This window comes from Chrysemys picta, chromosome 8, assembly GCF_011386835.1.
Source record: "Chrysemys picta bellii isolate R12L10 chromosome 8, ASM1138683v2, whole genome shotgun sequence".
Taxonomy (NCBI): Eukaryota; Metazoa; Chordata; order Testudines; family Emydidae; genus Chrysemys; species Chrysemys picta.
In genome coordinates, this window is record NC_088798.1 from 88252683 (window position 1) to 88261762 (window position 9080).

Here is a 9080-nt window from a genome sequence, read left to right on the forward strand (position 1 = left end):
CTGCCCCATTAACAACATGATCTCCAAAGCACCGGGGCCCGCAGTTTGAGAGAATTCTGTGTCCATGTCCATGTCCATGTCCTCATCACGCTTGTCGCTGCGCTGCCGCCGCCGCTGCCTCCTCGCCTCGTTTTTCTGGTCCTGGCTCAGCATAAACTCCACGAGAACACACGAGGTGTTTACAATGTTCATGACTGCTGTCTTGAGCTGAGCGGGCTCCATGCTTGCCGTGGTATGGAGTCTGCAGTGTTCACCCAGGAAAAAAGGCGCGAAATGGTTGTCTGCCGTCCGTTGCTTTCATGCAGGGAGGGAGGGAGGGGTGAGGCTGTACTCAGAACCACCTGCGACAATGTTTTTTGTCCCATCAGGCACTGGGATCTCAACCCAGAATTCCAATGGGCGGGGGAGACTGCGGGAACTATGGGATAGCTATGGGATAGCTACCCACAGTGCAACGCTCCAGAAATCGACGCTAGCCCCGGTACATGGACGCACACCACCGAATTAATGTGCTTAGTGTGGCCGCATACATTCGACTTTATACAATCTGTTTCCCAAATTCGAATTATATAAATTTGGATTAATCCCGTAGTGTAGACATACCCTTACACCGGTAAAAAGTAGGGCTGGAATGCTGCAATTTTGACTTGGTAGTATTTCGCACCCACTTTGCACTGGCTACATGACTATACAAGGTGCAAGGCAATGGAGAATCAGGCCAGGAAGAGGTGCCCATGGGGAAATGAACCTTTTAAAAATGAGTGTACAGGCTGTTAAATGCAGGGACTCATAGGCCAGCCATTTTCAGATATATTATAGAAAAGTGTTAATAGAGCTTGGGTAAAACTTTGAAAAACATCTTAGAGACATAGGAGCCTAAGTCACACTGACTTTCAAGGAAACTTAAGCACCCAAATCACTTTTGAAAATAGGGGTTAGGCTCCTATGACACATAGGTGCTTTTGAAAATATTACCCCTTGACTAATTGTATTTTGGAATAAGATCTTGAAAAGCCTATTGTAACATATTTCCCCAAGAAACCACTGCTGCTGCTCTTTTCTTAAAACTCTTTTTAATCACTGCTAGCACTACTGTGTTGCTGACTGCTGGTGGTTACCATCTTGCTGAGAAATGATAGCTGTAGTGACCTTGGTTTTGGGGAAGCCTTGGTGTCAGGCAAATTGTAGCTGGATTTAGCCAAAATTGACTAGTAGAACAAAAGATTTAGGGGGAGACTTCCAGAGGAACAGAGGGGAGTCAGGTGCCCAGCTCCCACTGAAAATCAACATTAGCTAGGTGTCTAACTCCCATTTGTGCCTTTGGAAATCTCCCCTCTAAATATTAAGCCATAATATCTTAAGGCTTATGATACTAGAAAAACTAGATAGGCCTAGTGGCAGGAGACCAAAGGAAGAGCACCTTCAAACCTCTATGTTGAGATTATTCAGTTGAACAGTATACAAATATTTGGGGTGGGGTGGGGGGGTGCGGGGGATGAGGAGAAAAGTGAACTGTTTTAATCTGAAATAAATTTTTCCTTTATGAAAAAGTCCAGTAGAACTGTAGTAGAGAATTTTTAAAACCAGTCTGTAAACTTCTGTAGCAGAGATATTAGCTATCTGATTGTATGGACTGGTTTAAGATTATCTAGAATAGTTCTCATTCTAATTCTGTGGGTTTTTATTTCAGTTTCTACAGAACCCTATTAATTTTATCCCTATTCAATTGTATAGGACTCTTCTATAAGGGTTCTACCTTCAAATACATGTGCACAACTCTCATCAAAGTCCAGTTGCATATCTGAGGGCAAAACTTGGCCCATCATGTATAAATAACTAGCATCTATTGGATTAGTTCACTGGAAAACTTTAAATGTTTTATCTTCCAAGACTATACATTCAGATCATTCTCATCCTCTCTCTCTCTCTCTCTCTTTCTGTGTTTCTTCTGTAGGGTAAGTTGTGCGAAAACTGACATGAGGAACCCTGCTGCGGGTCTGAGGATGAATGAAAGTGCTTTCACTTTCCACAAGCAGATCACTGCACAGACACACTTCTCTGCTCTTTTCAGGCTGATGGTGTCACTGTCTCTTAATTTGCTTATTCAATAAAGTATATTAAGCAAAATCCTTTGTCCGTTTTCATTCAGAAAGAGGGAATGTGGTCTTTGATGTCTCATACAAACTCTTTCCAGATTATAGGGAAAACATTCATTAGCATGGCTGGTCAAGAAATTATTTTCTTTTTACAGTGAAAAATTTCAGGTTTATGTCAAAAAGCTGAAAACCCAAAGACTCTCATGTACATTTCTATGTGTGTTGCAGGTGCTGCTTATTCTCAGTCGGGGGCTGGTTTCCCTACAGTGGAAGGGCCTCTCCTGTTGAAGCTGTGGAGCCAAAGACAGCAGTTGTCTTTTCCAGTTCTCCTGATGTTTGCTGCATCCGTCACAGTCCTAGTTACAAGGCATCTTCTAAAGCAGGCTAGTTACCCTTATCCCTTGCCAACACCCAGTATGAACCTGGTGGACCTTACTGTTCACAGACACAACTTTGGTACGTTTTGTCGCTTGTGAGGTTCTCCCCATCTCACCCCAGCCTAAAAGTAGCTTTGTTATTACCTTGTCTCTAGTCACATTATACGCTTGCCTTAAAGTGGTTCTGGCCAACAGACTGCCCTGCCCTGCATCTATGGGCAGTTATATGGACTCTGCCCCCTAGGCTGCACTGCCCTGAATGCAAGGGCCCCTGTAATTGATTCTGGCCAGTGAGCCGCACTGCCCTGACTGCAAGGGCAGCCATATTGTCTGCGGCCTCTGGGCTGTGCAACTTTCAGCCTAAAGACAGGTAGACTGTAACCACGATAGTATCACAACTCCGCCATGCCCCAAAAGAGGACATGGGGGTGCATACCGTGTGACATGCTTCCTCACTTCCCTAGCCCCTCATCAGTTATAACTTGGCACTGAGGAGAATCTGGTCCTATATGTGTAAAAACAACTCCATGGAGTTCTATGGGTCTAAGACTGGTGAGGTGGTGTGGAGAATAAGGCCCTTTGGAGCTTTTTAAATTCTCCCACTATCCCCTCTAGCCTTTTAAAAATACTAAAAGGCTTTTCTCTTCAGCAGGGCCAACTACACAAATCAAATGCAGAGTTTCCAGGCCAGCCCACTTTGGAGATGTTATGAATCAAATGAAAGTTAGGAACATTTTCAAAAAGGAAATGGACAGGTCAGTTTTCAAAATACCATAACTTTGATTCATCTTTTTTATTTTAACCAAAATTACAAGGAAAATGTTAGCCCAGGATGTCCTCTACATGCAATATTTCAAGATCAGATTCCTGTTTTGAGAAGGGACAGTAAAAATCAAGCTTATAGTGGGAATCTAGCCTAAACCTAATGCTGCTTTGTAGCAAACAGGAAGGGTTTCATGGGAGGCCACAAATCCCCCTTTAAAGAAAAAAGAAAAACAAAGAACTGTATAGAATTTATTTTACTGAACAAAGAAACAGAGATAGTGATGCCATCTGCAACCACTATATAGAAGAACAAATAGAGAATGTGCTTCTACATAGGGACTTTCTTATGGAAACTCAAAACAAGAAATCCACTTTTATGCCTTCTTTTTCTCATAACATGGTCCAGGGTGTTTTAAGCCAAGTTTTCCACATGCTGCCCTAAAAGAGAGACACAAAGACAAAGAGATAAGATTAGATACAAAGATTTCAGTAGCATAGTCTTGGAGGGAAAACCTCTAACCTTTCCCACTAAACTTATGCAAATAACAGTAGTTCCCACATGGGCTAGATCAGATTCTGCCCTCACTTGTGCACACTGGCATTAAGGGGAGTTGTGAATGCATATCGACTGGAACAGAGTTTCCCAAACTTGGGATGCAGCTTGTTTAGGGAAAGCCCCTGGCGGGCCAGGCCGGTTTGTTTACCAGCCATGTCCGCAGGTCCGGCCGATCGCGGCTCCCACTGGCCCCAGTGCGCTGCTCCAGGCCAATGGGAGCTGCTGGAAGCAGTGGCCAGTACGTCCCTCGGCCCGCACACTTCCAGCAGCTCCCATTGGCCTGGAGCAGCGAACTGTGGCCAGTGGGAGCCGTGATCAGCCGGATCTGCGGACACGGCAGATAAACAAACTGGCCCGGCCCACCAGGGGCTTTCCCTACACAAGCAGGGTCCCAAGTTTGGGAAACACTGGACTGGAAGAAGTTACATTCATTCAAAAATGCACTTTCCTCAACACTACCACATTCCCAAAGCAAACACATACCATGTAGGAAACAATCATGCCAGCATGGCTAAGCCATGTACTGTCTTTGTGTTTATTGTACAGCTCCAAGCATTGTGTAGTAGGTAAGCTAATATTAATAACTTATTTACAATTTGCACTTTTAGAGAGCAACACTAGAGGCGCTCATTAATATTAATCCTTTATAAGAAAGCACTACCATAGTTCAATAGCCCCAGGCACTACAGCTAGCACTAGTGATACTTCACTGTTCAGGTGGGACTATTTCTGTAGGATTTGGAGAAGAGGTGCCTTATAAGAGCTCAGTTTTAAGCATGATGGCTGCCTCCAGTGTTACTTTCTAAAACGCAAATTTTAAGTAAAACTTACTTTGGGACTATTAAAGAGATGCCATTTGCTTTCCTTGCGATACTGGACTCCATTTTAAGAAAGCAGATGCAGATTTCAAGGTATAGAAATTTAGTCTGCTGGGTGATAATAAGTACTGAACTATGAAAACCTCTTGGGGCTGCAATAATGGGCTGGAAATGTCATGAGAAGAGGCCATCTTTAGCTCCCAGGGGAGCTGAACAATATCAGACTCTGTCAGGCTCCTTCAAAATTTTTGCTTTCAAGTAGACCGGGAAGGGCAGAGATCGTAAAAACAAAAAATTATTGTGAATTAAAAACAAACTTTCTCAGTAAGCTGTTTGAAAGTTTTCATGGGAAAAACATTTTCCAGTGAGAACAACTTTTTGTTCTTTTTCATAGAAAGTCATCTCTATACACTTGTCGATATTCATTGAAAACCCCACATTTTTCAGTGAAAATAGATTTTTTTTTTCTGTGAAAATGTTCCAAAAAGTCATGTAAAAAAAGTTTCAGTGGAAAATTTCCTATCAGCTATTACTCTGAACTTCAAAAAGTTTGATTCAGTTTTCGTGGAGGTTTGGAACATCACTTATTGCCTGGTGAAGAATCGCAGAAAGAGCTGATATCTTCTACCACTGAATAAGAAATAGAATTTATGAGAATAGAAAAACATTTTTACCCCTGAAATTACTCTGCCCTGTCAACTTCACTATAGAGCTTCTGCTTAGAACCTCTTCCAGTCCCCCATCTGGCTTCCTTCTTCATTTTTAAAGAAATTGTGCTGATATCCTCAGTCTCGAGCTGGCCAAAACCTTTCTGCCAACACACATTTTCAATAGAAGGGTCTTCAATATTTTTGACAATCCCCTCCCCCCCTCCAAAAAAAATCAAAATAAATTCTTGACAAAAATTGTTTTCACCAAAAACTTTTTCTGGGGTGGTGAGGGGAGAACCATTTTCCAACCTGCTCTGTCTCATTTTATTCAGTTAGGTTTGCCCATTCCCAGTGCAAAGATATTTCCATCCTGAGCGAAGAAGAACATGTAAACATTTAATATTTTCATATGAACCATTTTGTTCTATTAGTTTAGTTCTTTTAAAGCCAGATGGCAACTGATTACAGTATCTGGTACTGGGCTCCGACCAGGGCCGGATTTCCAATTAGGCACAGTAAGCATGTGCTTACGCGCCAGTGTTAAATACCGTATATACTCATTCGTAAGCCAAAATTTTTTAGTAAAAAAGGGAAGCATCAAAGAATGGGGTCGGCTTATGAACAGGTATAGCGAGGGAGAGGTGGGACACAGCCCCCCCCAACAGAGGGGGCAAGGAGAGGCAGCACAGCCAGCAGAGCCAGAAGGGAAGAGGCGGGGCCAGAGTCTCTCCGCTTCTGGCCACGCTGCTCTCCCCCCAGCCTCCGAAGCAGCCTCAGGCACATTCCTTGAAGTGGGGGGGCTTACACTGGATTGAGTTATGTTCTGATAGATTTATTCAAAATAATTTCACCATGAGAAAGTCATGGTTACCAAAGCAATTTGTTGGTATGACATTTATTTTCAAATAAAAATAGGATTTGGGTCAGCACTGGTGTACGGATGAAGTACAAAGCAGCAATTCTCTTGTATCAGTGAACGATGTATCCTACAAAAAACATTGATACGACAGTTTGTGGTGTATTAGGATTTTTCCGATCGTGTCAGTGAATGGATGAGACTGTGTTTGCACTGCATGGGTGAACGTGTTGAAGAACAGATGAACAATGATTGTTTAACATCTAATGGTGATCAACAAAGGCCCTTCAAGTATAGTCTAATGTCACATAATGTCTAATTAATTTTTTCAGCTCTTCTGCCCTGTAAAAAGACGTAATGGAAGTGCAGGTGAAGAATGTGTTAGCAGGTAGCTGAGCCTATCATTGGGGACTGAATCCCTCTCACTCTCAGAAGCAGAAATGTGCAGACAAGGGGACATTACTTTCTGTAGGAAGCAGAAATACATCAAAAAGACATGGGAGGTTTGAGGTGTAAAATAAATGTAGTAAATCCCGAGAGCATAAAGCAATGAATGGGGAACTCCTAGAGGAGCAGGGGTGGGAGGGAAGAGTGCAAGGCAGGGAGCTGGAGAAGCCTATCACAGCCCCCTGCTTCCCTGCCTTAGCCCTGGTCAGGGCATAAATTAGAGCAGTCTTGAAGATGTTTCAACTTGTGGCAGCCGGCAACAGAGCTTAAGGGGCCATCTGCCAATTGAGCAAAGCTGGAATGTAATGCACGTTCCCCCCCCCCCCGCTTGCCCCTCTCCCATTGTAAGGAGGGTGGCATAATGGATCCAGACACACCAGTCCTCCCTACACTGGAGATTCCCTCACGCTGACAGAATCACCAGGAGAGGAGTTAGGGCCAGCTTCCATCCCCTTTGTGCTGCAGTACTGGCATTCCGACATTGGCAAAGGGATCTGAAAGATATCAGCAATTCACATAGTCTTCTTCGTGCCAGGATCCAACCCAGAGTCAATTTCTATGGCTGAATAATAAACTAATTGAACTGTGGCATGTAGAATGAAAATACCAACCTAACTTTAACTGCTGGTATTGCAGTAGAGGAAAGTATGCCTTTTGTCCAGAAACAGAGGGGTTAAAATTTATAGCACTGAGGTTTTTACTGAAATTATTTGAAAATCCAGTAAAGTTACTACCATCTCCCCAACCTGAGGGTGAGATACTGTAGATAAGGCATCTGCACAGGGGAGAATTACAATGAAAAGTCCCTCCAAGTGCACCTCTAGGCCAATAACTCAATACTGTTTGCCCTTTTTGACATTCCTCCTTAGTTATCTTGATCCGGTTACAACAAGTGACACTAGCTGGAGATACACTTAGGGGGAAACCTCCCCAATCACTAAACACTAAAATAATCTGTATAAAGATAGAGAGAGAGTCTGTCGGAACCAATAATGTCAACAAACCCAGCCAGGCACAGGAGAAAGACTCTGTAACAACCTGATAGCAAGAACTAGGCCTACATTTGTGTGTGCTTTTAGTGCCCATGAAAGATTGTCCTTTGGGCCATACCAGGGCAGGATCCTTCTCTATCTGCCTTAGCCTTGTCCTAGAGGCATGACCTCTAGGAGTGACAGAATAATTCAATTCCTGTGCCACAGTCTCCTGTGCTGAGATTGCCAACCAAGGTGTCCAATAGTTTTAGTAGTGCTGGCATGCTGGTAGTTTCTGTGACGAGAACACCTGCCCTCGAGGACGTGGTCTGAGACTCACCAAACTTATTGTATAATGGTCATAGAACAGCCAGCACATAGTAAGAACTTTGCATCACTACTGGCCTACGCTGGATTTAAACTGGAACTAGGTTGTAAATAGTTCAATGAGAGACCAGGCACTGAAGGAATAAGCTGGACTGTGACACAGAGAAGGGTTACACAGCACCTGTAGGTAGAATGTAAAAATCCATGCTAAACTTAAAGAAATGACTTTGCAGAAGTCCCCAAGCAGCGCACTAAACAGATGCAGAAACTGGGGAACATGCAAATATTGGCAGGAAGGGATGTTCCTTCAGAATTCTCCTGAAGAGCTCAGCTGTATTGCCACGAAATCTGTACTCAGAGCTGAGCTTGATTTTCAGAAGTGTTGAGCACCCAAAACTCACACTGACTTCAGCCGGAGCCGTGGATGCTCAGCACTTCTGAAAAGCAGGGCAGTGTAATGTAGCACTGTCCTTTCAACCAACCTAAAGCGTTCTAGTGACACTTCATGCCTTGGTAGAATCTTAGAACCACTTAAAAGCAACTACAGACAATGGGAGCTAAATGTAGAGGCAAGTTCAGAAGTGCATGTAATGGAGACCTTTAGTGTAGCTTCAATGCTGAGCTGATTGGAAGAAGGAGTACATTATATCTTCTTACAGGTTTCAGAGTAGCATCTGAAGAAGTGGGCTGTAGTCCACGAAAGCTTATGCTCTAATAAATTTGTTAGTCTCTAAGGTGCCACAAGTACTCCCATTATATCTTCTTAGATGCACCTGTATATTTGTCCCAATAATATTAAGCAGATTTGTTTCCATTTTAGGTTTCTAGACATCGTTTACATTGTCTGACATGACCCTGGCTCAGAATCCTCACTGTCCAATCATTTCCCTCTTCAATTAGTGCCATTCTGTTATATTTATCATATCAAATCCTCCTTTTCTGAATCTTCTTCATCCCCATTCTCCTCATCCCATTGTTCTCTCCCTCCCTCCAACCAATCCTGATACATCCCTTCCCACACCTTTCCCTTCCTCTGAACTTCTTTTTTTCTTATTATTGAGCCCAATGCCAGATCCTTCTTCATGCCCTCAGATCACAATCAAGTTCTCAGATGAGCTCCTCCATCCTGAATTTGGAGACTCCTTCTGTTCTACCAGTTGTTCCTTATCATACCAGTTCTCCTACCAGTCTCTTTTCCTTGTTCCCCAGTCCAATTT